General features: G+C 39.8%; 1 protein-coding gene across 3 annotated transcripts in view; it reads left to right on the plus strand.

Annotated features, from left to right (window-relative positions):
- The first annotated feature begins 1,227 nt into the window (after positions 1-1,227).
- Positions 1,228-5,307, plus strand: part of LOC109961087 (zinc finger matrin-type protein 4) — a 43,422-nt gene continuing 39,342 nt past the window's right edge. For all 3 annotated transcript variants that reach the window (XM_020601677.1, XM_020601675.1, XM_020601676.1), the window contains exon 1: positions 1,228-1,826. The gene's annotated coding sequence lies outside the window, so the exon portion shown is untranslated. The remainder of the gene's footprint in view (positions 1,827-5,307) is intronic.

Raw genomic sequence — 5,307 nt, forward strand, 5'->3', positions numbered from 1 at the left:
AAACACGAGGTTTCTGTGAGTTCAACCGTCATACATGCCTGTGTAGTATTGTCTTGGCTTGATTAGGATTCACAAGCGACTGTTTATTTATTCCAATTTCTTAGAAATACATCCTCCTGAAATGAGGGTGGTTTGGTTTTGCTAGGATAATGATTTGTGGAATCTGCCGCTTTAAATGAACCTGTTCTGTTCCAGTGGGTCCGTGTTTAGAATTAGACCTAGGGCAATAGACCGCAATCATCCTCATATTGTAAGCTTTCCTGGCGACTAATCAGCGTCTTGCTTTCAGGTTGTCAGAGTAACATCAGCATGCGTAACACTGAATGAAGGTGGAGGAAGAATGAACTAGAAATATTTATTCTGCTTTAGTCAGGTACACAGGGCTGCAACATACTGGTTATTCTTGTTGATAATTGATTCATCTTTTTAAACATTTCAGTGGTTGATTGTTAAAGTGAAAGATGTGCAATCACAGGTTCCCTGAGCCCAATGTGATGCACTTCAGTGGCTGGTTTTGTCTGACTAACAGTCCAAAGCTAATTCTCGTAATTGTCATAGTTGACAAAATGGAACAGCACAGCAGGTTTGTTTGATATAAGACTTAAATGATTCATCATTCATTATTAAAATCACTTTTATTTGTCAGTGGGCCAATTGTTTCAGCAAGCAAGTTAATTTGTACTGTTTATCCAAATGTTAAAGAAAAATACCACAGGATAATTATTCATCTAAATCGCTTGTGGGACTCTCAGACGACCTGTCCAGGACATTTTCAGTGAAATGCATGCTGGGAAATTTGTGCAGAACCTTAAGCAGAGGCGTAACCTGCCACCCCTCCTCATGCAGTAGGTGGCCTGTAAGCCATGTAACCAAAGAGTGATTCCTGGTCTGTTTCATCGAATAATTGTAGACCCCTGAAGACATCAAATTCCCCAATTTATCATAAGAAAAATCAGTAGTAAAGTGCAGCATAGGCTACCTAAACTTAGGCGATTTTGTGTTCTCAAAACATCATAGATTTATTTTCCAGTACCTTGGGTAAACCATGAAAGTTGGTCGATACCACAGGCACACTGTTTTAAGCCCCTACAGTAATATTATAGGCTACAGTATCATAATAAAACATGGGAGAGTATTAAATGCCACTGAGCTGAAAAGGTGATTGAGCACACCTGAGCAGCATAAATACACTATTAGGGTACAATTAGCCAGTGGAAATATTGTGTCAGTATTACAGAAGTTACCTGACAGGGAATTCGCGCGTTCTGTCTTCATTTTTATGTAGGCAGATATGAATGTGGTGCTCTGTGAAGAAACCTACTCACTGGACCAGTGCTCCCACACACTCTGCAAATCGAGTATTCAGTGCACACTATTACGCACTGTGTTGCCTGAGCCGAGTGTCATTCATTCTGGTGAAGGGGAGCTCACACTCCCCCCTTCGGCCCCTTCACCCCCTTCCCTCGCCCTGGGATAGCTCACTTTGTTTTCCCTGGTTTTTGGTGGCTTTTGGTCGGAGCAGCGGTGGATGAAATCAGCAAAGCTCCGTTTTTCATATCTCCGCATATACCACGGAGTCACCAGAGGACACGCGCATCACGACAGAGATCAGAGCGAGGGATTTTTTATTTTTTATCTTGAACAGGGGAGGCGATTTAAAACAAGAAATAGTGTCGAACAGCGGCGTTATCACGGACGCTCCGCCTTAACAAGACTCCGGTTAAGTTTGGACGGATTTTACGGCACAGGTGCGTTAAAGGATTAAAAACAGGGAGTTGGCGGATGGTTGTCAGTTTCGTCGAGAGGAGTCACTGCCTCTGCACAAGGTGAGTGATGTCCTAAGAACTGAAATGGAAACACTGCAGACTTCATTCAACAGATGTATTGCAGACGGGCACTGTAACCTTGTTGCATGGTTTCTGTTTGACGACTGTTTTAAAGTTTTGGCACCTTGAATCTCTCAATGGTTCTGTGGAATTTCTGCGGGGATAATGAGTTTCAGATTGTAGTAACCCCTGTAGCTCAATCTGAGTAGTGGTATTGATCTACATTTCATAACACACAGTATACTACCTCCTAGTTTCCCTATATACAGTCTTTTATTTATTAGTTACGATGGACTGTTTTCTCAATTAACTTATGTTTTATTTGATCTACAGAATGCTAGAAAATCAAAATGTTTATTACAATATCCCAGAGTCCAAAGTGAGGCTTCCAAATGTGTTGTTTTGTCAGAACAACAGTGCAAAACAGGCCCTGATCAAGGGTTCACATTGAAATGTGTTGGCCTTCTTTTTAAAGTTGCTCAAAACACCACAAGTGTTGCTGAACTTTGTTTTCCAGTTAGTTTTTCCTTGAATGTGCACCTTGGCAAATTGGTGAAGTTGTGCCAGAACGTCCTGCTGTATCTTGTTTTGTCAGAAAGATCATGAAAACCCCAAAGATATTCAGTTCACAATGACACAAAGACAGAAGACCAGCTCATCTTTACATTGGAAAAGATGAAACCAGAGAATAGAAAGAGTTTCTGCTTGAATTCTTTTGGCAGTTAACTATTCGATTCATATACTAATTCCCCATCAATTTACACGTGTTTCATGAACTTGGAAACAGTTGGCAAACCACTGTAGTTTGAATTAGCTGCAGGGATTTTCATCACAATTTGGAAACTTTTCATAGCATTACCAGCTCTGCCCCACCTGCAGTATTGAATTTCTGTGAGAAATGTGACACATGTCAGATATACTATGGATTAGCTCTGATACTTGTTGCAGAGAGTTTTACCGGCTCCTAGCCATGTCATTGAGACCCCTCTCATTGCAAGTATTGTCACTTTGGGAAGAATGTCCAGCCAGAATCCTACTGGGCGTCTGCAACAGGATGATATCAGCTTATGGTCTTTTCACAGCCCTCGCCTGCCTGTCACCAGGACTGATGGCACGCACACACATACAGCCCAGACTATCCTGAAATATCCCTCTTTCAGACACATTGTAATGAAGTGTCATGAAGTAAAATAATTCAGTTTGTCATCACACAGCCATCACTCGAGTCCTCAGAAAAGGATGTTTTAGTAACCCATGCTGCACTTACTACAGTAGTCACCCTTTTATTTCCACTTGCACTCGGTCTAGTTTTCCAAATGTGGCTCAACTACCAGGGCCGAGGCTTCACACTCTGTTTAATACAGTTACTGATACAGTTATTGAAAAGTCAGCACAACAGATCTTTAGTTATTTGCTGTTGTTGCTTCTGTCTGCACTAACATGTACTGCAGGTCACTGCTGCAGGCAGGGGTGGAGTGTCCTAGAGAATAGAATGGGTCACAATAGAACTATTTTACACATATGTATGTGGAGTCACAGCTGCTTTTTACTTTTACTACTGTGAATCTGTCAAATAATGGATTAATCATTTGACCAACAAAAAAACAAATAAGATTGATAGCTTACAACACGGCCTTTGAAGACGTCATCTTGGGCTTCAGAAAACTGTAATGGATAATTTTCATCATTTTCAGACATTATATAAACTAGACAGTTAATCAAATAACCTAACTTATTAGTAAATAATGAAAATAATCATTGGTTGCAGCTATATTTTAAACAAAAAAAATGTTAATTTCACATTTGGGAGGCTGAAAGCAGCAAACCTTGACAGTTAACAGTTGATCAGTTGCACTGGTTTACAATCAAAATGCTTCCAAAACAAAAATAATCAGTGTGCTATTGTAATTCTGGCCCATTGATAATGAAAATTATATAGGAAATTATTGTGGACCTGATTTTTGCTTGAAAATGGCCAACATTTTTTCAAATTATAGACAGAAGGGAATAGTTTGAGCAGAACCAAAAATTGTAAGCAAAACTGTCAGAGTGATCTAAAAACAAAACTATTCCCTTTTGATACAACCTTTTTAGCTAAAAAAATAGGCTGGTATTATCTCAGGCAGTACAAGCCACACATTTTTTCATTTAACTAAGACATTCCTTGAATTGTTATAATACTATCAGCCCGAGTCAAAATGTGTCCTTATGTTGTCAGTTAGCTCTTTGCACATTGGCATACAACATAAATGGCTAGAACAGCTGAAATCTTTCTTAAAATTGTAGACCAACATTTTCAAAATTGTTGCCCAGTATGTTTCAATAGTTGATTTCCAAGTCAGTAAATTTTCTTTTAGGTTACAACTGAACATGTTTTTGTGTTGCATTGTGTTCGGAGCTAAAGTAATGTTGAAGATTTTAAAGGGAACATAATACATTGGGGGAAAAACCCACACCAAAAAATGAGAAAAGTCACTTAGAATGGTAATAATACAGAGTAGCTAAGAGCTACTGTGTCTAGAAGTACAGTCTAAATGGACACTCCGTTCTCTTTCTGTCTCTCATGAGGTATTGGACTACATCTGGGGAGAATCTGGGATCAAGCTCCTGGCATAATTTACCCAGTCCTCAGAGACGCAATGTGGTTCTTAGACACTTGCTTTCTTTCTGTACTGGCAAATAAAGTATATGCACACTTGTAGACACAAACACTGAGCAATAGCTGAGGCACTGATGCTTTTGAAAAGTGACTATGGCTTCTTTGCTTTCTTTAATAGGACAGTGATTGACTGAGTGAGCACATGTGCATGAGCATTTCTGTTCACAAGCGTGCTAGTGCTCTAGTTTCTTTAAGATTTATAAACCATTGTGTGTAGGTGTGTGTATGTTTTCCTCCAGCGGTGCTGCATAGCAACAGGCAGCATATCCCCTTCCTGCACATCTCCGATTTCTTTTTCTCACGCATCATATGCTGTGACCTTTCTGCTGACTGGGTGCATGTGAGTCTTTGCATGGGTGCATTGGAATCTGTTTTAATGTGAGTTTGTGTGTCCATGTTCATCAGGGCCTCAGCCGTTTGACCTTCTTTCAGTGTACATTCATTAATAGCTGCAAAATAACTAATATAGAACCGCCCTCTCTGCCTGTCTACAGAATCAAGATATCTGTCTTACAGCAGCATCCACGCAGTGCCAACCTTTTCTGAAGAGCCTTTTATGCTCTCAGACAAAGCAGAAGTCATCACCATTGTGTAGTATTGATAATGATTTGATACAGTTTGCTTAGAGTACGTGGCAGTTTATCATTTTAGACTAGTCCACAAATCTCTCAAAGAGAGTAAGAGAAACATGTTTAAGACATATCTTGACACGTTTGTCGTGTTATGTTACTATCAGTGTTAGACTAATAGCTGGTTGTATAATTCATATCTGGGCATAGCAGAGAGCCCTTTAGAAATCAGTTTTCTTTTGCTCTGTCACCA

The sequence above is a fragment of the Monopterus albus genome, unplaced genomic scaffold, assembly GCF_001952655.1.
Source record: "Monopterus albus unplaced genomic scaffold, M_albus_1.0 scaffold52.1, whole genome shotgun sequence".
In the NCBI taxonomy this organism is placed as follows: domain Eukaryota; kingdom Metazoa; phylum Chordata; class Actinopteri; order Synbranchiformes; family Synbranchidae; genus Monopterus; species Monopterus albus.